Genomic DNA, 26243 nt, shown 5'->3' with positions numbered 1-26243 from the left:
TGATAACTCTAATTTGAATCACATGCCCATCTATGCTCCAATATCTATATTGATGTAAATGGGGTACTCTGGTCAGCTCTTGGTTTCTACTTAAATTTGTGTAGATCGGGGAACCTACCACAACTAAAACCAATAAACATCACAAAAAAGAGTGTCACTCTTTTACCAAAATGAGTGGCTACACATGCTGTGCAGACATAAGTAACTGCAGTGTTCTATAAAATATTGAAATTTTAAAAAAAGTTTTTGAAATAAAAATAGGGATTTTTGTAGAATATTTGAAATAGATTAGAATGTAACCAAGGGAATATTATTCTGAGAAACACTAGGAAAATTTTTACGAGTCTCTTTGTGTGTGTGTGTGTATATTTGAACTAGTTGTATTCAAATTGGATGAGTGAGTTCATAGCCTGTTTTTCCATTTACTTATTATGACAACTATTGATAGTTGTCTGTGTTACTAAAAACACTTTTATAAAAATTCAATGACTGTATAATATATTTTTAAATGATACAATATTTATTGCCATTTTCCTATTTTTGTTTTTGTTTTTTTTATTATTTTTAATGACACACATTTTCAAGCATGGGGTTATTTCTAAATTAAGATTAGTTTTATAGATGAATTCCTAAAGTGATATTTTTTCATTAAAGTATGTGAAAGTTTGTATAACTCTTAATTCATATTGACAAATTTATTTCCTGAGTTGCCCTATTTTTAAATGTTCTCTTAGGCTCTCTTTTCATCTAACTCTGCATATTCTCCCGTGGCAAACTAATATACACCCATGGCTTTAATTACCATCTTTAGTCAAATGGTTGGTAAACCTGCATAACAAAATTGAGAATTGTCTCCTGAGCTCCTGACCTCCAATGCAACAGAATATTGACATCTCCGATTGGATGCTCACTGGGCTTCAAATTCATGACATGTATAAAACCTACGCGTTGTGATAGCCCCATCCTAAGGTGTGGGCTCTTTGGAATTGTTTTTCTTTTTTCCTTTCTTTTTCAGGAATCCTTTCTTTAATGCCTTTAATAGATGAAATCACAGCATTTCCACAGAGGTGATTGGGACACCTAGCCAAGTTTCCCCACTAATAGTTCTTCACCTTTTTCTGAAATAGAATTTAAATTTAAGGCCATAATAAAAATGAGTGCTGAGCGACTGCTTTTTTGACAATCCTGGTCATAAAATAAAGAAGAAGTATATGAGGTCTTTCATGTTGATTTAAAAGTGTTATTTATAACCAGAGTCTTAGTACTGAAGAATATAAGAAGTGAAATTATAGAAATCACAATATAAAATTAAAAATTAGTGTTTTATAAACTCAGATAACTTTTTTAGTGTACAAAAACATTTCCTGTTTCCTTGAATAAAAAATAAATTAAATGGTAATGTTTCAGTGTACAAAACATCTCCTGCTCCCCAAATAAATATTAAATCAAATCTAAACAAATCATTATGCAGAAGGAGATGAAAACAAAGACCGTGAACAAAGGGATTGAATTCCTATATAGGCACATTCTTAGAATACTCATGATTGTAATATGTTTCCTGCTCAATATTGTGGTAATAGCAGAAAGTTTAATCTAATATCAGTCTAGAAAGCCACACTTTGCTATATAATTCTTATGGTCTGTTATTGTTGTTATTTGATGGTTTATATTTATAAACTTGTTAAATACCCTTTCAGAATGGAGGCATCTTATATTCTCTAGTTTTTATAAAGGTAGCAGCCAAAAAAGAGCAGCCAAAATAATGTTTCTTATGAACATTGGTACTGGTGTAGGTTGGAATTTTTTATGTACTGAATTTGCAGAGAGGCATTTATTCATTTACTGAATAATTATTACAAACTCCAAACAAATATTCTAAGAAAATTTATAACTGTCTTTCATAGCTCATTAATTCTTCAGAATGATAGTGGACTCTTGCTATTGCTCATGATTTCATACTTTTTTGTGGCTCACCTGGCTTAGGAGATTTCAGGAGCTTGATTAAGTCTTCTTCTGGTCTGTCAGCAAGAGTAGACGAATAGTGAGCTGCTCAAGTTCTTTTTTTCCTTTTTATGTGAACAATGGAAGACAGAATAGTCTACTAATCTGAAACCATATCCTTCTTCCTTATAGTTATTTCATGTTTACAGATGTGTATTTCCTATCAAATGTATGGGTGCATGAATAATTAAATCATATCTTCTGGGTTGTCAGAAACCTATAACAAATTGATGGCAAATAGGGCAGGGATATCTCCATGTAAGATGAAATAAATGAAAACATGGCATAAATTCTTATATATTTACCTGGAATAATTTATAAAAATTCCATTTTTATATTCATGGAAATCTTCAAATTTGAGGTCTCTCTGTAAAGTTATTTGGGAGAAAATGATCAATAAAGAGAAGGGAGGTATTTAGTAATATTGCTTTTCAATCCGCTACTTCACTTAAGGAAACAACATATTTGGACTTAGTCTTTCAGTATTATATGAAATTTTATATAATTAGACCATCAAAAGCTGGGACCTGAATCATATACTCTTAAGGAATTAAATAAATAACTTAATAAAGACATTATTATTGCTAAAATTATTAACTGATTTCTCTTAAAAATTTATTAAGACTAAGTCTTGATAGTAAAAGTTCATGTTTTTTATTGTTCCATCTTTGAACACTTCTGAATCAGCTATGCTGGGATTTACCACAGAGTAACTCCAAGAGACTGCATGATAAAATGGCATCAAGTCAAAAACCATCTTAAGTAAGAGTTTAGGTGTTCTAACATTGAGCAATGCCAATGGCAGTGTCTATTTAGAATTTCTACACCCTGTTCATATGGGAGAAAAAGGCTCTTAATGGATAATGCAGAACACATGGTCCAAGTTTGATAAATCCACCCTGAGTGCATTTTCCCATATGGTACCACACAGGCATTACTTGATTCAAACTCTGGGCATCTTGTCTTAATTTATGACCTACAAAAACTTTATAGTTTATATTTAATTAATATAATTAATAATTATATTATTAATAATTATAATTAATTAAAAAGTTTATATTTAATATGAGTATTGTGGTGAGTTATATAGCAGCTGATGTTTGCCATTCTAGAAGAAACTAAAAGGTTTTGGATGGAACAACCTGGAACTAAAAGTCAACATGACGAGACTGGCAGTACTAACTAGTGATGGATGGTATCATGAATAAAGACACACCACAGAGATATTGAGGACTTGGTTCCAGACCACCACAATAGAGCAAATAAAGCAAGTCACACGAAGTTTTTGCTTTCCAAGTGCATAGAAAAAGTTATGTTTACACTATACTGAAGTCTTTTAGGTGTGAAACACCATTATATCTTAAAAAAAAGCAATGAACATACCTTAATTAAAAATACTTTATTGCTAAAAATGCTAACCATCATCTGAGCTTTCAGCAAGTCATAGTAGTAACATCAAAGATTACTGATCACAGATTACTATTACAAATATAATAATTTAAAAATTTGAAATATTGCAAGAATTAACAAAATGTGACACAGTAACACGAAGTGAGTAAATACTTTGTAAAAATGGCACCGATAGGGTTGCCAGAAGCCTTCAATTTGTAAAAAACAGAGTATCTGTGAAGCACAATAAAGTGAAGTGCAATAAAAAGAGGTATGTGTGTATATCACTTCAGACTTTAAAACCTTATAGCCACCTAGATTAAAACTATTCAAGAAAACTAGCTGGACTCACTCACCATGCGTTATACATGCAAAGTTGAAGTAAATTTAAGTAGTTCTTTTCAATGGATACCTTGCATCATTTTTCTCTTGTTTTCTCCAGTACTGGGGGGAAGATAACATTTTTCATGTTGGCAAGGAGACTCTACATGTAAGACAACTGCTTCTGTCCCTGAGACCAAAAGTGATAGGCTCTCAAAAACAGCGAATACATGTATCTGATTGCTGAAGTTTCCACGCCACAAAGATTCACAAAAACCTGAGATAATGTACTGAAATAGCTGCTGGTGGATACAAACTACTTGAAATACAAGGTCCTGAATTTAGTACAATATCAGAGGGAATTCTTATTTTGAAGGACAAGGCAAAATTAAAAGCTATAAAAGAAACTGTAAAATTTTACTACAGTTTAACAATATCTCCATTTCTATATTCATTTAAAACTTGTTTTGCATTCTATAAAGTTATATTTTAGGTAAAAAACTCAATGCCCATGAGAGATGATGACTAATATGTCACAAAGTCATCTGAAGATGATCCAGGTAATAATCCATGCCGACCAAATGACAGGTGAGTCATGAAAACTAAAGATTCATGATTCCGGCAGCCCATGCCCCCAGTATGTGTTCTGTCACCCCAGCTGTGTTTCGTAGCTGTCACAAAATAACTTTGAAAGTGTTAAAATTTTCAACTCCTCTGAAATCTCAGTAAAAGGATTTTAAGACCTGAGCCAATCTAAAATTACTGCATTTTCCATATAAATATTTTTGTTTTTCCCCTCAATGCTGCTTAGCTAGAAAAGAACAAAAATATAAATACTCCTCTATATTTACATTAGGTTAAAATGATCAATTTCATAAGAAACTACTAGGTAACTACGTGATAAAGGAAAAGCAAAATTATTTAGTGAAACAACAGTTTAAAATGTAACACAAGAAAAGTACAATTAAGTTCTAATATATATCTTTTAAAATTCTAAACAAGTATGCTAGATATCTTTCATTTGCTCATCTAGATTTACTCTCCTCTTCTCTTTACCCTGATTGGGTTTCTTGGGGAGCAACCTACATGCACTAAAGGAATAAGATGCTGATTCCCAGTTTGGTTCAGAGAAAGGGGACACCATCAGAAGTCGGTGAGGGGAAGGAGAGTGAGTGAGGTCAAGCTATTCCCTCCTCCCTTCCATCAGGGTCACTGCAGGCTGCCTATGGTCCAGAGCTGAAGGTCACAGCAAAAGTCAGCCTTCAACCCCATTTTCTCTTGCCCATTGCTCATAACTGTTCCACCCTTATCCTTAAGTGGGAAAATAATGGCTCCCAGCTCTTTGAAAACCTTGTGGTTTTCATAAAGCTTACCAATGCCTTTTCAAACGCTCACTTTTAAAAAATCTCTTCGAATGTGCGTGTGACATTTATTTCTTGCTTAAACCCTCGTTGATACACAAGTAACAGATAACCAGGTATCTGGTGGCCATTCTTATTATCAAAAATGGAAATACAAGTATCTACTCAAAATTTAGTCTATATGGAATATAACCTAAGATTCATGGAATATAACTGGAGATTCTCTATGAAAAATTTATTCTTTAGAAAACCCCATATAATCTTGTGGAAAAAAAAAAAAAAGAAACAGTTAAAATCAAGAGTAATCCTTTTCTAGGATTTGGATGACCTAGCGTTTCCTCACTCTTCCCAGAGTTTGTCAAAATACTATTAGACTTTTCATGTTTATGAAACTTTTTTCAATGACCTGAATGATGTTTGGTAAGAGGAAGCCTCACTATATAGACTTTCCAATTTCCAAATGAAAATTTATTTTGATTCTTAGCCAGTTGGCTTTGGAAATGCATAAAATACTTGGCCATTATCAGATTTCAGTAAAATTTGAACTTTGCCAAAACATACATTTGGTTTAAACCTGTATTATTTTGTTTTTAAAGGTTGGGGTTAAATGAAAATTTTCACATCTATGTTATCTTTATATTATTCATCTCTTTAACTGAAAAAATAAATGTTTTAAAAGAATTTCTTTTTACAGGTAGCTTTTCATTAATTGTTGTCACTGTGTTCCTATGAAAGTACTTATACAGTTCTTTATACTAAGTCTTTGAAGTCAGATGTGTTTGTTGCTCTTCATTTTACTAAAGGTGAACATTCAACAAAAAGAAGTTAATTAATTTGGACTGTTATTACTGTCATTAGTGTCACTTCTGTCTGCTTAAGTGCCTCTCTAATATTCCCTCACTTTTCATTCAGTTTACCCTTCTGAACTAACGCTCTCCTTGCCTGAGTTTGCATATTAATACACACTTTTGTATCTGATTTAAATTTTCTACCTGTCACTTTAGATAATGATGTTCTGAGATGGCTGGCCTGGGTAGAGCCCTGAAACTTTGATTTGTCTGTTAAAGGAATCTGCATTTAACAAATCTTTGAGTACCTACCATGAGCTATGCTAGACATTAGAGCAGCATTGTAGCTAGTCTATAAGTGCCTTTTCACAATTTAGAGAAAATCTCCCTTTTCCTCTAATGGTTGCAGCTCTTCACCAGGGCACACACATTGGGTATCAGTCTTGATACCCAATGACCACCTTGCTCAGAACAGTGCACATACAACACAACCCTACATAGGCAGTGCTACACGGAGAATAAAACAGATAAATTAAGTACAGGCTTTGCTTTTGAGGAATTCATAACTGAATTGGGCAGACAAGAATGTATGGGAAAATGTAGTATTAAAAATACTGTCTATGATTAAAGTATGAAAAATAGGTGCTATGGAAACTCATCATATGAAGTTAATAACTTAGAGAGTTAACACATTTCTACAACTCATATGTAACAAGGAATTGCAAGCCTAGGGTTTAAATTGCTGTGTTTTTTGAAAAATCTAAGACCACCCAATGTACTTTTCCTGGACTTGCTTACTCTCAGAGGATATCTTTTTGTGAGTACTGAGAACAATTAACTAATCTTAGTGCACCCTTATATACATGTAACATATAAAACTCTGCTTACTGCCAAAGAGCTCACAAATTCACACTTTCAGATAGACCCTCGTGGTAATAACAAAGCTTTCTTTTTCTCCTCACCTTTTTTTCTGGCAGTTGCACTCTAAGAACCTGAATATAATACTGCTTTGTGGTGTCAGTAAGGTTTTCACAGAGAAGATGTACTTTATGTATTGTAAGATTTCAGGTGAACAGATTTCCGCTCAATGAGAGTAGATAGAGTGACAGGAGAGTATTTCCTTGTGGAAGAAGCACTAGGCCCAAATGCTCTGAACTGCAGAAGCACAAAGGGATGCGAGGATATTCAGCAAGGAGCTCTGACTTGCTGCAACCCAGAGTCTATATATGAGAACATATAGGGTGAAGAATATAGGTAAATAAAGAAGCACACAAATGAAAACCATGACACTTGGGGGAATATGGTTTTTTCCTAGAAGGCAGTTGAGAGCCAGGAGGTCTTTAAAGGCATAAATGGATATAATCAGATTTGGTTTTTAGAAGATAAATTGGACAGTAGTGTGGAGCTGGTGATGGCGGGACAAGACTTGACAACAGTGAGAACACCCTGGAAGTGCTCGCCAAATAAAGGCCAATGGTGCTCAACCTGGGGCGATTTTGTCCCACAGGGAACACTCATCAATCCCTGGAGAAAGCTGAAGGGGAAGTGTGCTTCTGGAGTCTAGAGGCCAGGGATGCTGCTGAGCCCCACAATGCATAACACAGTCCCCAACAACAAAGACTTATCCTGAGCATAAGGCCAGTGGTGCCGAGAAAAACTGGTTTAAATAGGGTGGTAATGTGTAGTATCACATTGAGGGTTTAATTTGTGTTTCACTAACGGCTAATGCAGCAGGTTCTTATTAGTTATCCATTTTAAATTAAAGTGGGTGTTTTATAGAGAGAGAAAAAAAAAAGATGGACATAAATTCTTCCACTCAGGTTAAAAAGTGTGCTGCAAAAATACGAGATAGGGGGCTTCCCTGGTGGCGCAGAGGTTGAGAGTCTGCCTGCCGATGCAGGGGACGCGGGTTCGTGCCCCGGTCCGGGAAGATCCCACATGCCGCGGAGCGGCTGGGCCCGTGAGCCATGGCCTCTGAGCCTGCGCGTCCGGAGCCTGTTGCTCCGCAACGGGAGAGGCCACAACAGTGAGACGCCCGCGTACCACAAAAAAAAAAAAAAAAAAAAAAAAAAGACGAGATAGGAATTGGCAGCGGTTCACATGAACCAAGCTCGGCATGAGAATGTGCATGGTCCTTGATTACAGCTAGATAAGCACATCAGTTAATGTGGATGAGGACTCTGAGGACACATACCGAAAAGCTAAGCAGTTGTGTTATGGGGGTGTCTTCCTCTATTTTCTAAAGCCTTTATATGTCATCCTGTTACTTTTATAATAAAAATGTAAATGCATACAATTGTTTTGAAGCAAAACAAGGAAAAAAAGGAAAAAGATCCAGAGGTCTTAGTCCACCACAAGCCTCAGGTGATCCCACAGCGTGAGGCAGCAGCTGAAAGAGGTAACTTGATCTCAGGCTGCACAAAGGCTGCCTGCCACCCAGGTCAGACCACCGGGGTTCACTTATTTCAGAGGCATGATGACAAAAGTATGACCGGCGGAGACAGCAGAGGATGAGAAGTCTAAGATGCTGAGGTTGTTCAGCTTTGGCGAGGCTGAGAGGCATCTGAAGGGCTGTTAAAATTGGATAGGGATGCAACAAATGTACCACACTAATGCAAGATGTGAGTAATAGGGGACACTGCATGGGGAAAGAGGGGAACTCTCTGTACTTTCCTCAATTTTCTGTAAGCCTAAAACTGCTCTGAAAAATGTCTATTAAAAAAAATAATAATAGTAGCTAATGATGAGCACTTTTTCCTGTGCTTGACTAATACTGTTGAGTAACTTTTCATTGTATAGATATATCTTCTTTGGTGAACTGTTTGTTTAAACCATCCTTATGTTTTTAAAGACTGGGTTTTCTTATTCTTGCATTTTGAGAGGTCTTTATATATTTGGGATACCAGTCCTTTATCAGCAATGTGCTAAGTATATATTTTCTCCCAGTCTGATGCTTTTTTTTTTTCATACTCTCAGCCATGTCTTTATTGATGAGGTCTAATTTTCTATCTTTTTCCTTTATGGGTTATGCACTTCATGTTATATCTAGGAAATCTATGCCTAATTCAAGGCAATAAAGAACTTCTCCTATGTTGTTTTATAATTTTAGCTCTTACACTTAAATCACTGATACATTTTGGACTAACGTTTCTATATGGCACAAGGTGTGGATCAAAATTTTGTTTTGTTTGTTTCTTTGTTTTTGGTGGGGGTTGGGGAAGGGCGTAGATATCTGATTGTGCCAGAAAATTTTGTTGAAAAGACTGCTGTTTTTCCACTGAGTGCTAATGCAACTTCGGGGAAGAAATGACTTGGTCATATATAGGTGGGCCTGTTTCAGGATGTTCTGCTCTGTTTAATTGATCTATTTGTTTATCTTTATGCCAATACCAAATTGTCTTGATTATATTATGGCATTATAATAAGTCTTAAAGTCAGAGAGTGAAACTCCTCCAGCTTTACTCTTCTCTTTCACAGTTGTGTCTCTTTTAGGTCCTTTGCATTCTCATATGAATTTTATTTTATTTATTTATTTTAATTAATTAATGTATTTTTGGCTGCATTGGGTGTTCGTTGCTGTGCACGGGCTTTCTCTAGTTGCGGCGAGCAGGGGCTACTCTTAGTTGCGATGCTTGGACTTTGCCTCGCAGTGGCTTCTCTTGTTTTGGAGCACAGGCTGTAGGCACGAGGGCTTCAGTAGTTGTGGCACGCGACCTCAATAGTTGTGGCTCGTGGGCTCTAGAGTGCAGGCTTAGTTGTGGCACACAGGCTTAGTTGCTCAGCCGGCATGTGGGATCTTCCTAGACCAGGGCTCGAACCCGTGTCCCCTGCACTGGCAGGTGGATTCTTAACCACTGTGTCACCAGGGAAGTCCCCTCATATGAATTTTAGAATCAATTTGTCGATGTCTATAAAAAGTCTGCTGATATTTTGAATGGGATTGCACTATCCATAGATCAATATGAGAGAATTGTTATCTTAACAATATTGGGTCTCCTTATGCATGAGCTTAGTATGTATTGCCATTTATTTATGTCTTTTTAAAATTCTGTCAACAAGTTTTGTAAATTTTAGTGTACAGCTCTTTCCATGATTTTTCAGATTTATATCTAAGTATTTCACATATTTGGTGTTATTGTAACTGAACTTTTTTTAAAATTTCAGTTTCCAGTTGTTCTTTGTTATTCTAATGAAATACAAATTGTTTTTGTCTATTCGTCATATATTCTGCCACCCTGGTGATCTCAGTTATTACTTCTAGAAGCTTTTCACAGATTCTTTATGATTTTGTATACAATCACGTGACCTGCAAATAAAGACAATTTTAGTGCTTGCTTTCCAATTCAGATGCTTTTGTTGCCTCATTGTACTGAGTTGAATGTATGAATTATTATTTAGTTTTCAAAATTAGGCAGTTTTCCTTGTATATTTCTGTTACTGCTATCTAATTTATTTCCAATGTGGTGTGATACTTTGTACGACATGAATCCTTTAGTATTGACTGAGACTTGTTTTATAGCTCAGAATGTGGACCATATTGTTAAACGTTTTATATGCACTTGAAACTATCTAAACATATTCATTTTCTGAACACCTGGTCTATCAATTATTGTGAAAAGGGTGTTGAAAGATATGACTGTAACTGGATTTGCCTATTTCTCCTTACAGTTCAATCAGGTTTTTATTTATATTTTTGTAATTCTGTTATTAGTATATAACATTTACCATTATTATGTCCTCTTGATGAACTGACCTATCATTATAAAATGACCTAATTTATTCCTGGTAATATTTTTTTCTCTAAAATCTCCATTTTCTGATATTAATTTAGCCACTCCAGCTTTATTTTGATTAGTTAGTATGATATATCTTTATCTATGTTGTTACTTTTAATCTGTTTGTGTCTTTATGTTTAAAGGGGTTTTTATGGGCTTGGGTCTTTCTTTTTCTGTTCTAACTTGACAATCTCTGACTTTTAACTGGGGTGTTTAGACCATTTATACATACTGTTGATATGGTTGGAATTAAGCCTTTCGTCTGGATACTGGCTACTGATTTTCTATGTATCCCATCTGTTCTTTGTACACTTTCCTTTGTCTTCTGTTTTTTAAATTACTTGAATATTTTCATGATTTAATTTTATTTCCTCTGTTGACTAGTTAGATATAACTCCTCTGTTGTTATTTTAACGTTTGCTTTAGAATTTGTAGTATACCTGCTTCATTATTACATTCTACTTTCATTTTGATGTTATACCACATCACAAAGAGTATAAAAAAACTTATGACAGGGCTTCCCTGGTGGCGCAGTGGTTGAGAGTCCGCCTGCCGATGCAGGGCACACGGGTTCATGCCCCGGTCCGGGAAGATCCCACGTGCCGTGGAACAGCTGGGCCCATGAGCCATGGCCTCTGAGCCTGCGCATCCGGAGCCTGTGCTCCGCAACGGGAGAGGCCACAACAGTGAGAGGCCCGCGTACCGCAAAAAAAAAAAAAAAAAAAAAAAAAACTTATGACAGTATATATTTATTTCTGTCACCTTGACCTCTGTACTATTGTCACGCATTTTACTTCTATATGTTATAAATATCATAATGCATTTTTATTATTTTTCTTTTGAACAGTTAATAATCGTTTATGAAGACTCAAAAATAGTTAGGAAAAAGACCTCAACTGCAGAGATGGTTACTGTTTCTGGTATTCTTCATTTCCACCTGGTATAATTTTCCTTCTGTCTGAGGGTTTTCTTTAACGTTTCTTGGATTGCCAATCTACAGCTTATGAAATATTTCAGCTTCTATATATCTAGCAAAGCCTATTTATCTTTCATTTTTCAAAGATAATTTGACTGGAGAGAGAATTCCAGGTTGAGAATGCTGTAAAAATATTGTTCCTCTGCAGTCTCACTTGCTTTGTTTCCAATGAAAAATCTACTGCCATCTTTATCTCTGTTGCTCTGTGTGTTATATGTCTTTTTCTTATAGCTGCTTTTAATATTTTTCTTCATCACTCTTTTAAATTAATTTGACTATGATATAACTTAGTGTCATTCTCTTCATTACGTGTACTTGGGGTTCCTTGATTATCTTGGTTCTATGGATTTATACTTTTCATCAAGTTTGAAAAATGTCTGGCATTTATTTCTTCAAATATCTTTGTTCATTCTCTATTCATTCTTCTCCTTCAGGAACCATAATTACACATATATTTGACTATTAAGTTTCCCAGATCTGGCCATTTTTTCAGCCTCTTTTCCTTCTGTGTGTGTGTATGTATGTGTGTGTTTGGTTGGTTTTTATTGCTATATGTTCAAGTTCAACAGTCTTTTCTTCTGCAATGTCTCATCTACCATTAATACTGTTTAATGTATTTTTATCTGAAACATTTTAATTTTTACCTCTTTGATTTGGGTTTTTTTAATATTGCGCATGTTTCTGCTCACGTATCACATATTTCCTCTAGCTTCTTGAACATACGTAATACAATTATAATAACTATTTAGTGTCTTTGTCTATTAATTCTACCACTTGTATCATTTCTAGGTAGGTTTCAATTAATTAATTTTTCATGTCATAATGGGTTCTAGTTTTCACCTTCTTTGAATGTCTGATAATTTTGATTGGATGCCAGACATTGTTATTTTTACTTTGTTGGGTACTGTCTGTGTTTATATTTCTATAAATATTCTTGTGCTTTGTTTTAGAATAAAGTTACTTGGAAGTAATTTGGTTATTTTGGGTCTTGCTTGAAAACTTTATTTTTCAGGGCAAGAGCAATGTTTAGTCTAGGTTAATGGTTCTCAGTTAGAGGTGATTTTGTTGCCCAGTGTATATTTGGTAATATCTGGAGACATGTTTAAATGTTCACTGTTTAGGGATGGTGATGGCAGTGGGAGGCTTCTGGCATCTAGTGGGTACAGGCCAGTGCTGTTCCTAAACATCTTACAACCTCAGGAAAGCTCCTCCTACCTCAACAAAGAATCTTACAGCTCAGAATGTCAATAGTGCTGAGATAGAGATACCCTGGTCTGCGAAAATGATGATGAGTTTATGCACTAAGGAACTGACATGATAAAGAAGCCCAAATTGAGAATCATTTATGAGTCCAAAGATACAGCATTTGACTCCCAATTGTATGAATATTCAAGAGAGAAGTCAGTGATTTTAAAAAAGTACTTTTTTTCCCTTGTAAACGTGGATGTTTATGATTCCACTAATTTGGATCAAGAACACTGAAAAAGAAGGTTTTAAGAGAAAATGAAGGAAGGCTCCAGAAGATGAAAATGGAGAAAATTGTCTTCTCTTCTGATAGGTTTGATGATTGTGGAAGAAAGCTAACAAAAGTTCTAATCACCACGTTTATAGCAGTTGACGATTTCAGGCTACTGTGCAACCATGAACAATGTCTGCGAAAATGAAGTAGAAAAACTTCTAAAATAAGTTTTTTTTTAATTCTTTGACTTTCATTTTTTGATTTATGATTTATTGCTCTGTCACATTGTGGACTTAACATAATAATATCAGGGACCATAATAATATCAGGGACCTGTTGGGATCAAGGTTCATATTTCAAAATGCAGGGTTCACATATCCTCTGCTCTCCCTGAATACCCTCCTCCAGTTAATGGAATGATGAGGTGGTACTATCTGCTAAATGGTTATGTATAGCTTCTTTTGACATTCCCATCTGTCTATATAGTATCAGTGTTTGAATGTAAGAAAGTTATAGAAATAAGATACACTCTTACTATGGATAAATATAAAGCTATCCTGATAAAATATTCAGGAAAAATTCTTTCCCAAGAAAGTATCAGGAATTAATGTTGAACCTTTTAAGTTCATCTAGACTGGAAATATCCATTGGGAAGCTGAAATACAGATACTGAGTTTGGAAGAAAGGGTCAGGCTAGTAGCATAGCTAACCTTTAAGTGGAAACTTGGGGATGACAGAGAGCATCCAAAGAGACTGTGTAAAACAAGAAGGGATGACCCCAGGAAAATAAATCTGAAGAATTTTAATGTAACACAGAAAGCTCCTAAAACACAGTTCATAAAATTATCACCTTTATATAGACTATCAATAGTAAAACCTTAAGTTTCTTATGTCTTAAATCAGGGTCAAAAGGAAACTTAAATAGTTTTCTGATATATCTATAAACATAAACATCATGTGAATAGAAACAGTAAAGTTGAAAAAAGCTATAAAATTTTACAATGGTTTATTTTACAAGGCATATAGGAAAACTTAACATGATATGAATAATTATTGCACAGTGATTTGGATGAACCAGTTTCTTCTTAGCATAGTTTTGTCGTCTATCCACTGAGAGAAACAGTAGATATTAGGTGTTGAAATGGGCACCAGGCATCAAGATGTCTTGTATATGTTAATTCTTGAGATGATGACATGGACTCTTCTAGAGTTCCTTACTTGCAATCTCCACTATGACATCATAAAGAATTATTTAAAACTTTTATAATAACTGCCATAAAGAGGATTAATAAAGACCACTAACAGAATCTCTTAGAGACCAGGTTGTTGCTAAAATCCCAGTTAACTAAAGAGTCCTATAAGCATGTTGTCAATCTCTTTTCTCCCTTCAATTTTGACAGTTTTAGATCTTTTAGTTAATAAACAGTGTTCTCCCTTAACACCTGGGAATTATTTGTTCTCTAAAGCAGAAAAATAAAGTTAATTTTAAAGAAATGGTTCCATTATGAAATAAAATAAGATTTATTTTCCAAATAGCAAAAAGCATTAAAGATGTTGAACAAGAGGAATTCACGGTTACAGTGTTGCCATCTGTCTGCCCATTAGTGTTTCCTCACTGACTAGGCCTATGAAGAAAGGTGTTATTTAGAATTTGAAATATCATTACTGAGAAATTTTCTGGGAAAATTGATATATTGTGTGGGCTCAACTAGAATTTTCAAATATTTTGAAGTAGATTCTACTATGCTTATGTCTAGAATTTTATTAAAAATCAAATATTAAGCAGAATTTAGAGAACATTGTGCTCATTTGTCATATTTGCAGAAATGTCTACTTATGAGAATTAACATTTTCTAGATGTTAGAGTACATATTTTCCTAAGCAACTGAGCATATTTTATGGGACATAAAATATGTACCCCTGCATACACCGTATGTTAGAAAAGTTCTCACATGCAATAGTACTAATTATGCAGAAATCATAAATAATGTTTTTAATGGTGTTCATAAAGTTCAATATATTGATATAAATAGGGGAATATATAGTTTAGGGAAGATAACACATTTATTCATTCATAATTCATTAAAATATTTTCTGATTTTCTATTGTTTTATCAGTTCTAAGTACAAAATGGTAAACAGGTGAGCCATTAAAGACATTAGAAACTAGTGGAAAGGGGAAAGACAAGTTTAGAAGATGATTACCACCCCAAAATGATTATTATTTTGCCTATGCTGTTATGAGTCCTTTAATAAAAGAGAGCCAAAGTACAATACTTTTAATTTCACCTATACGTTGACTGATATTACTCTCAGTTACCTATATTTGTTCTTTTCACTCATTACAGGACTGCTACAATACTTCATAATAAATGATAATATCTTTTCAGAGAAACATCTATTTGTCACAAAATATATATATATATATATATTTATTATTCATTCTATACGTTTTTGAGAAATTGTCAAATATTTACTGAATATCTACTTCAGCCAGTATCTATTTTAGTTGAACGAGCACCAAACCTTCACTTGAGGAACTTATACAGTAGAGGAAATGACACCGAACAAGTTGTCTCAAGTGTGTTACATGTTGTAAAAGAGCCGTACAGTGTGCTACGGATGCATAGTGCAAAAGATCTAACCTATTTAAATGGCCAGGGCATGTGTACTGAAAACATTAATTTAGGATGAGACCTGAAAAGGTGTAGGCTGTACGTTGGCAAAAGTGTTTGTGGTAGTGAAGAGAAATTGGGAACTACTCCTGGCAGAGGAAGGAATACGTGCAAAGATTATGAGACAAGAAAGAATATTTGAAATAATAGTTCTATGCCTGAAAGGAGAAGTGGTAGGTGATGAAAAGAGGGAGGATAGTCATGATGTAGATTCTGTTAGGACTTTTAAGCTATGTGAAATACTTTGGTCCTTATCCTAGAGCAAAAGACTTTCAAGAGGGAAGTGGTATAACCAGATTTGCTTTTCCCAGAAGATTGCTATAGATTAAAACAGGCAAGAATGGCTGCTCGGAGCCATTTCTGAGCTCAGTAACTGCATGGCTTGTAAGTACTATTTAATGAGCTAAGAAATACCAGATGAAAAACATATTTGGAGATGATGACTTCATTTTGAAGTATTGCTTTTTAGGGCTGTAAGATTTTCAGGTGTAGATGAATAGTAGGTGGCTAGATATACACGGCTAGAATTCAGAAAATAGATCTTGATTTAAAATAAAAGTTTGGGAGTTAGTGGTTTACATAGAAGTTCAAGGAAGCCACAGAATGTATAAGGTTGCCCACAAGATTGTATAGAATGAGAACAGAGCCTAGAACAGAGCCCAAGTGCAAAACACAATTTTTTTCCTCTCACTCTTTTGGCCTGATTTGGTATACAGAAAGTCTAGGATGACCCCATTATTTTATATAGCCTTCTTGTCCCCCTCCATTTTACCCTTATTTATAGTATTTTATGCCACAAAAAAAAGCAAACTAAAACAAAATTATCTCTCAGATAGATGAAACTTCAAAGAATGTCACACAATTATGGCAGATAAAAGAAACTGAAATATTTGAAATTTCTGTAATCCAATGAATTAATTGATGATGTAAATATTTTGGAAGTTCAAAAATAAGAAATAATCCCAGAAAAGCAAACTTCAGAACATCAGTTGTTAATGATGGTCATGGTCTTAGAAGGGAGCAGAATTAGGATACCAAAAAATGTCAGTATATAAAATACTTGTTGGGACACAGTGGGCATCATGATCTGCAGGCCAGATTGATCTCTGTCTTCTATCTAATAAGGTGCCACAATTACAAGGATAGGGGCTTTATATCAGCAACAATATAATTTTTTAAAAGGTTCAAAGGATAAAATGTGATTTAGTCAAACTATAAATATTTTCAAATTATATTGATTTTTGATCAAATGACTAGTCAATAAATTAGACCAGAGTTTTGCAAACTATAGTCCATAGGTCAAATCTGGCTCCTTGCCTACTTTTTTTAAATAAAGTTTTATTTGAGCGTAGCTATTTGTTTACACATTAACTATGGCTGCTTTCTCAATACAGTGGCAAAGCTGTGTAGTTGTAACAGAGGTCATATGTGTCCCACAAAGTCTATAAGTCTACTGTCTACTGAACCCTAATTTAGACAGTTTCCATTTTATATCACAATGTATTATAATAACAATAATCCATTCATTTTTGTATAGGTCTTTACAATTTATTAAACATTTTAACATAATCTGACTATACCTTTCAAGATAGGTAAGGAAGAATTTATTACTCTTCCAATGTAATAATGAGGTAAGTTCATAACATAATCAATTTATTCATATCCTTTGACTTGATTATTATATTTTGAGGTATATGCCTTTAAAAATCAAAAGATAGAAAAAAGTATTATTATGCAATTAGTAGTTATGGTGCAATTTCCAATGGTAAAAAATGGAAGAAAATTATTAATTATGATTTAAGAACTGGACTAAATATTATGCAGTCATTAACTATTTTAATTAGGAAAAATATTCAGTATCATGGGAAAAGACTATGATAGCCTATTTACACAAACCGAGTAAATATCAACATGATACATTATGAATATAATTATCTATAATGGTACATTTTTAAAGACAAAATTATAATAATAATTATGTTAGAATAACGGGGTATGATAATCTTTTGATGTGTCAGCTTGACTAGGCTGTAGTTTCAAATTAGTTAATAAAACACAAACCTTAGGTGTGGCTGTGAAGGCATTCGTGGATGTGATTAAAATCCATTATCAGCTGACTTTAAAGTAGGAAAGATTATCCTAGATAATCCGGATGGGCTTGATTCAGTCTGTTGAGAAGCCTTAAAAGTAGAGCTCAAACTGCTATGATGAAAAATAAATTCCATCTATGGACAACATTTTCAGTCCTCACAGAGTTCCAGCCCCAGCGATCATATAAGTCAGTTCTTTGCAATAATTCTTTCAATATATATCTCCTAATGATCCGACTTGTCTGATTGAACCATGACTGATAGAGATTTTGGTAACTGGAAGTAGAATGCTGCTGTAACAAATAACTAAAAGGGTGGAAGTGGCTTTGGAATTGGGAAATAAGTAGAGGAAGAATTTTAAGAAAATAATTGAAAAAAAGCCTACATTGCCTTGAACAGATTATTAGTAGAAATATGGATATTAACAGCTCTGCTAGTGAAGACTTAGAATGAAGGGAGGATCTTCGTAAAGAAAACATTCTGTCTTAGAGAATACCCAAATCATCAGACACAGAATATTTATAGAAATAATAGACATTAAAGATGCTGCCAGTGAGGGCTAAGATGGAAAAGAGAAACTAGTTATTGGAAACGGAAGAAAAGGAAATCCTGGCTATATAGTGGCAGGAAGCTTAACTGAATTGTATCCTTTAGGTATGCGGAAAGCAGAACTTGTAAGTGATAAGCTTGAATAATTTACTGAGTAGATTTCCAAGCAAAGTGTGAAAGGTGCAGCCTGGTTTCTTCATGATGCTTATAGTAAAACCAAGAGGGAAGATATAGTTTAACTGTTAACAGTTAATCAAAAAGAAACTAGGACTTGGTGATTTTGGAAATTCTCATCCTTCTAGGTTGCAGAAAATGCTAAAATTAGGAGATTTTCTTTCAGGAAAGCATCCTCTTAAGAGAAAGCCAAAAGTGGCTGAAAACTTTTTCTAGTGCCTCAGAAGGATTGAAAGATTGAAAGATCAGAGTATTCAGTCACACTGAGGGCTCTTTGAAGAGATTAAAATGTGACTTGTGAGGGCTTCCCTGGTGGCGCAGTGGTTAAGAGTCCGCCTACCGATGCAGGGGACACGGGTTTGTGCCCCGGTCTGGGAAGATCCCACATGCCGCGGAGTGGCTGGGCCTGTGAGCCATGGCCGCTGAGCCTGCGCGTCCGGAGCCTGTGCTCCGCAATGGGAGAGGCCACAACAGTGAGAGGCCCGCGTACCACAAAAAAAAAAAAAAAAAAAGTGACTTGTGGGCACCCTAGGCCATATCAGCAGAAGTCAAGAGTAGAGATATGGTTTTCCAAGAGAAACTTGTGGAGAACAGTCTTTTCTAATGAAGTGATTTCTCATAGCATACATGGGAGACCCACAAAGTTCTTGATAATGTTATACTAATAGAAAAATTACCAGCTTGGGCCAAAAGGGACAGAGAGAGAGAGAGTACTTGCTGTCACATCCCCAACAGGTTGATAAAATAATCGACTGAAAACATATTCTATCTTTGAAGAGAAAGAAAAGATGTCTCCTAGGGCAGAATCAGGAGCCCAGAAAGTGGAGCCACAAGCCACAAAGGGATATTTCCAAGACTTGAAATCAAATGGAGCTCTCCCAGATGATATCAAAATTGCTTGGGACCAGTGACACTTTAAAAAATTGTTTTCTCCCTTTTAAAATAATATGTTTATAAAATACTATCTGATGCCCACCCACTATTTCATTTTGGATGCAAATTACTTTTTTCTTGAGTTTTACTGGTTCACAACTAGAGATGAATTGTGACTCAGGATGAATTACAGCCAGTGCCTTAGCCATACCTGATTTAGATAACAAGATCTGGGGCTTTTGAAATGATGATATTTAGATGAGGTATTGAACTTTGAGTTGATGCTATAATTCGTTGAGACTCAGGAGGATGTTAAAATGGGATGAATATATTTTGAATGTGAGACAGATGCGACTATTTCAGTGCTAGAGGGTAGACTGTGATAGGCAGAATAATGCCCTCATCTGAAATACATCTTTGTTCTAATCCCCAGAACTTGTGTCATGTTACATAGCAAGGGGGCATTAAAGTGGCAGATATGATTAAGTTTGCTAGTCAGCTAACCTTAAGATAAGGAGGTTGCCATGGATTATCTAAAATAAACGAGTAATGTAATTACAAGGGTCCTTCAATGCTGAGGAAGGAGCCAGAAGTGTCAGTGTCAGAGTGATGCAATACAGGAAGGACTCAGCTGGCCACTATTGGCTTTGAAGAGGAAGGGGTTAACTATCCAAGAAGGGCAGACAGCCTCTATCAGCTGGAAAAATCAAAAAAACAGATTCTGCCCTGAAGCCTCTAAAAAGTAATGCAGTCCTGAGGGTGTGTGGCCAACATGGCAGGGTAGGAATGCCCTGAGCCCACCTCCTCCCAGAAGCAACAAAAATGACAGCTGTTTATGGAGCAACTATCGATAAGAACGACCTGAAGACTAGCAGAAAACATCTTCCACAACTAAAGATATAAAGAAGGAACCACAAAAGTTTAGGAGGGGTAAAGACATAGTACAGTCAAGACCCACACACCAGGTAGGCAACCCACAAAGGCAATTGAGGATAATCACAATTGCAGAGGTTCTCCCCAAGGGGCAAAGGGTCCAAGGCCAACATCCAGTTCCCCAGTCCAGAGGTCCTGCAGTGGGAGGACGAACCCCCCAGAATTTCTGCTTTGAAGGCCAGTGGGGTTGCGCACTTTGCAGGAGAGAAGGGATGTACAGTTGACCCTTGAACAGTGTATGGGTTAGGGGCCCCAGCCCCTACATAGTTGAAAATCTCCATATGACTTTACAGTTGGCCCTCTGTATCTGTGGCTCCACATCTACCAATTCGACCAACTGTGAATCATGTAGTACTATAGCACATATTTGCTGAAAAATATCTGCATGTAAGTGGACCCATGCAGTTCAAACCCATGTTGTTCAAGGGTCAACTGTATTTAAAGTAATGAAAGGAAAAAACCAAGAACACTGTACACAGCAAGGCTATCGTTCAGATTTGACGGAGAGATAAAGAGTTTACAGACAAGCAAAACTAAAAGAATTCAGCACCGCTAAACTGCTTTACAAGAAATGTCAAAGGGACTTCTCTAAGCAGAAAAGAAGAGACCACATCTAGAAATATGAAAAGTATGAAAGAAAAGTCTCATTGATAAAGGCAAAAATACAGTAAAGGTAGTAGATCAACCACTTATAAAGCTAGTAGGAAGCTTAAAAGACAAAAGTTGTAAAATCATCTATATCCACAATAGGTAGTTAAGGGATACACGAAACAAAAATATGTAAAACATGATGTCAAAAATGTTAAACACGGTGGGGAGAGTAAAAATGCAGGGTTGTTAGAATGTATTTGAACATAAGAGATCATCAACTTAAAATAATAGCCCACTTACATCCGTGGACATCCATCATCCAGACAGAAAATCAATAGGGAAATGCTGGCCTTAAATGACACATTAAACCGGATGAACATAATAGATACATATAGAGAACATTGTATCCAAAAGCCTGGATGCCATTTTACATGTTTATACGTTCAATCAACAATGATTGTCCTTCTTCTAGGAGCTGCCTTTATGGAAAGCATTGAAAATACAAAGCTAATAAAATATTGTCTGCTTTAGAGAAGCTAAACGTTGAAATACGTGAACATTAGAAAGTCTAAACTTGCTACGATATGAAAGTCACCTTTTTTGTCGTGACAAAAAGGCTTGACTCGTTAGGTAAGGATGCATATTGGGGAGTCAGGGAAATGAGTTCTGATATATTGGATGGGATGATATTCTGGGAGAGCTTACATATCAGAGGATTTTCACATTTGTGTGGTAGTAAAAAATCACTATGGATGTATTTGCTTGAGAGTATCATAATGAAATCATTATTTAAACAAGATTGATCTGGTAGTTTTATAGAAGGATATTCAAAAAGGGAAAGAGAGTAAGAGATACCAATTAAGAAAGTGTTGTAATAATTCAGATGCAAGGCCATGAGAGATTGAACAAAGAGTTGGCAGTAAAGAGAGAGGAAAAGGAATGAATACAAATAATTTTCAAAGGGCATATTTATAGGTCTTCATATCTCTTTGACCTAATGAAACAAAAGAAATAATTGTTGTGACTCTACATGTACAATGTATGAGGCATGAAATCACATCAGACCTAGTCTGTATGTGTCCGTGTCTAAAGCAGAAAAGCTCAAGGTTTCTCTGAGATTAAATGAAAATTTTTAAAAAGAAAAGAGATGGTTTGGGGAAAACAGTAGATCAGGGAATGGCGTTTAAGTCTGTCATAGGTAACATTTTCATGGAATGGAGTAGGTAATAGTCTGTGAAAAGGAAAATAAGTTCAATCCCTTGGGGTTTGGAGAAGACAGAATATGGGGGCAAAGTATCCAATGCTTGAAAGAAGAAATGGGCCTGAGGCTTAATCAGCAGAAGATCCTAAGAGGATTCCCCAACAAGCAACAGGCAGATGCAGGAGATGCCTTAGGCAGCTAGGCCTTACCTCTGACACACCACAGGCTGTCACCTAGCCCTGAATTCCTAGAGAATATGATTTGACTGATACTATCACCTTATAATATATCTAGCAAAGTGATATCTATGGAATTGCACTATATACCTGTTAAAGTACCTAATGTTGGCTTTAATATAAATCTGAATTTTAAAATTAAAAAAATCTATGCTTATAAATGTAACAGTCAAAAAATATATTAGGATTCAAGGATAAGTGGGGGCTATGTCTATCTTCAAGAAACTTACAATTTAGTTTTACTTATTTACTCATTGATTCAGAGTCAAATACATTGCTATATTTAAAAATCTTATGTTGGGGGAAGAAAACTCCTATGTATTGAAAATTCGCAGAAAAGTGACTTTTAAGTGAATGAACTCACTTTTAATTAAGCTTAAGTATTTATATTTCAATGATGATGGTTTAAGTATAAATTGGACTCCATTTCCTTATTTCTTAGACAAAATGCGACTACTTCTGCAATCAAAAGTCCCTGGTTTAAAAAAAAAAAAAAAATGTGGCAGATGTCGCATGCCCTCTAGCGGCCACAAAGTGCATCTTTACATCTTTCCGTAAGTTTCTGTGACTTTGTCAAGAATGCATTTTACATCACACATATTAATTTAACTAACATCATATTTTAAATATTTCATTAATTCTTCATCTTAACTGCAGTAACTCAAACTGAAATTCCAACCTCTCTGTGCATAGGAAAACATATCCTATATGTTTTCTAGAGAACACCCAGTTTCAAACCACAGAAAATTTTGTAAAGGTAACACAGTAAGGGCCACATCCAATAAAAACAGGAAAGAAAATCTGGAGATTAAATTACCCCCAAACCATTTAAATAGTTCATATTGGAACATATGTATATGTATAACTGATTCACTTTGTTATAAAGCAGAAACTAACACACCATTGTAAAGCAATTATACCCCAATAAAGAAGTTAAATATATAAATAGTTCATATTATCCATTACATTGTGCTAATACGGACCAAGAGGATAACAGAGAACATCTGGATACCAAGCTGCTTTACTAGTCAAGGTTCTACAGAGAAACAGACCAATGGGATATATATATATATATATATATATAGAGAGAGAGAGAGAGAGAGAGAGAGAGAGAGAGAGAGAGAGAGAGAGAGGGAGAGAGGGAGAGGGAGAGAGAGGAGAGAGAGAAAGAGAGAGAGAGAGACAGAGAAAGAGAGAGAGATTTATTTTAAGGGATTGGCTCACATGATTGTGGAAGCTGGTGAGTCTGAAATCCATAAGGCAGACCGGCAGGCTGGGAATTCATGTAAGAGTTACTGGTGCAGTCTAGAATCCAAAATCTGCGAGGCAGGACAGAAGACTGGGAACTCGGGCAGGAATTTTATGCTGCAGCCTTAAGATAAAATTCCTTCTTCTTTGGAAAACCTCTGTGTTTGTTTTTAAGGCCTTTAACTAATTGGAAAGGTTCAGTTACACTATGGAGGTCAATCTGTTTTAAAGTCTAGTGATTGCACATGTTAATCCCATCCACAAATACCTTCACAGCAACATCTAGACTAGTATTTGACCAAACAACTAGGCACCATAGCCTAGCCAAGTTGACACATAATATAAACTACCACCATTGCCAAGCACAACTTTAGGTGCTTTAAATGTATTAACTCATTTTTTTTGTCCTCATCACAATCCTATGAGGCAGATGCTCTCATTAACCAATTCAAAGGAAACTGAGGCACATGTTGGTAAAGTAACTTGCCCCAGGGTTATAGCTAGTAAGTGGAGGAGTTGGGATTGAACCAGAGTCCTTGTTTTAAATACTAAATATTGCTGTTTCAATGCATCTGTATTCTATTTTTCCTAAAATATTTCAGGTATATACAAAAAACAGTAGAAAATATTGAATATCTTTGCACCTCACAGCCACCTTTGTCAAATTTTACCGTTTGGCTTCATTTTATTTTGAGGTTTTTAAAATAAATAAATAGCACAAGGCACAGTTAAGATCAGTTGTATTTCTCTCCCTGATTCTATAACTCACTCTCCCCCTTCAGAAATAGCCACTATTCTGAATTTGGCATTTAACATTCCCTTGAACATTTTCTAGAAATTTTATGCACAGATTTTATTAATAAAAACATTATATCATTTTTCTTGTCTTTAGCTTTAAATAAGTGGTACAATATGATTTTTGGTACAATTTATATTTTTTGAATTAAAAATACACTTTGGGGATTTCTGTGTGTTGATACATGAGGCTCTAGTTCATTCATTTTAACTACTGTTTGGTATTTCATTATTTGAATGTACCACAATTTATTGTTCCATTCTCCTGATAATGGGCATTTGGGTTATTTCAAGTTTTTCACTATTACAAGTAATACTTCAATTAACACACCTCCTCTGAGAGTTTCTCAGAGTATATTAAGAAGTGCAATTACTAGTGAGGAGACAGACCCTAAAGGTTTAGCTCCAAAGGTTTTCCTATTCCTGGTGTCCACAGCTTTGTGTAACTGCCTCCCTTTGAGTGAGGTGCATCCCTGTGACTTACTTGTAACCAATAGGATATGGCAAAGGTAATGAGACATCACTCATGTGATTACGTTATGTTATGTAAGACTGTGACATAGCAGACTGGAGCAGGAGATTCTCCTTCAGTGGTTACTCTGGAGAAGCCCAAATGACAAGGAACTACAGATGGCCTCTAGGACCTGAGGGCTGTCTTCAGTCAGTAGCCAGCAAAAATCAAGATCTTCAGTTGTACAGTCACAAGGAGATTAATTTGACCAACAACTTGAACTTGGAAGGTGTAATAAGCTGAATAATGCCCCCCAAAGACTCTCACATTTTAATCCTCAGAACCTGTGAATGTCTTACCTTACATGGCAAAAGGGACTTTGTGGATATGGTAAAGGTTAAGGACCTTAGGATGGAAAGACCATCCTGGATTATGCAGCTGGACCTGATCTAATGATAGGAGATTTTAAGAACAGAGAACTTTTAACTACCTTTTCCTAACTTAAAAAAAATACAATTATTGGAGTATAATTGATTTACAATGTTGTGTTAGTTTCTGCTGTACAGCAAATTGAATCAGTTATACATATACAGATATCCACTCTTTTTAAGATTCTTTTCACATATATGTCATTACAGAGTATTGAGTAGAGTTCCCTGTGCTATACAGTAGGTGCTTATTAGTTATCTATCTTATTTATAGTAGTGTGTATATGTCAATCCCAGTCCCCCCAATTTATCCCTCCCTCTCTTTCCCCCCTGGTAACCATAAGTTTGTTTTCTACATCAGTTACTCTATTTATGTTTTGTAAATAAGTTCATTTGTACCACTTTTTTTAGATTCCACATATAAGTGGGATCATATGATATTTGTCTTTCTCTGTTTTCCTAACTTTTTTTTTGTTTTTTTTATTAAGAATTAATTATTTCTTTTTCTTTGTTTTTAAAATTTATTTATTTATGGCTGTGTTGGGTCTTCGTTTCTGTGCGAGGGCTTTCTCTAGTTGTGGCAAGCGGGGGCCACTCTTCATTGCAGCGCGCGGGCCTCTCACCATCGCGGCCTCTTGTTTCGGAGCACAGGCTCCAGATGCGCAGGCTCAGTAATTGTGGCTCACAGGCCTAGTTGCTCCGCGGCACGTGGGATCTTCCCAGACCAGGGCTCGAACCCGTGTCCCCTGCATTGGCAGGCAGATTCTCAACCACTGTGCCACCAGGGAAGCCCCCTAACTTTTTTTAATAGGAAGAGAGAGAGATGGAGCATCAGAGAGATGCAACATTGCTGGTTTGGAAGATGGAGAAAGGGGATTATGAGGCAAGGAATATAGGCAGCCTCTAGGGGCTGGAAACGTAGATTAAAGT

The sequence above is a fragment of the Aethalodelphis obliquidens genome, unplaced genomic scaffold, assembly GCF_003676395.1.
Source record: "Aethalodelphis obliquidens isolate GAN/ISIS:26980383/991018 unplaced genomic scaffold, ASM367639v1 scaffold33, whole genome shotgun sequence".
In the NCBI taxonomy this organism is placed as follows: domain Eukaryota; kingdom Metazoa; phylum Chordata; class Mammalia; order Artiodactyla; family Delphinidae; genus Aethalodelphis; species Aethalodelphis obliquidens.
This window is presented reverse-complemented; position numbering follows the sequence as displayed.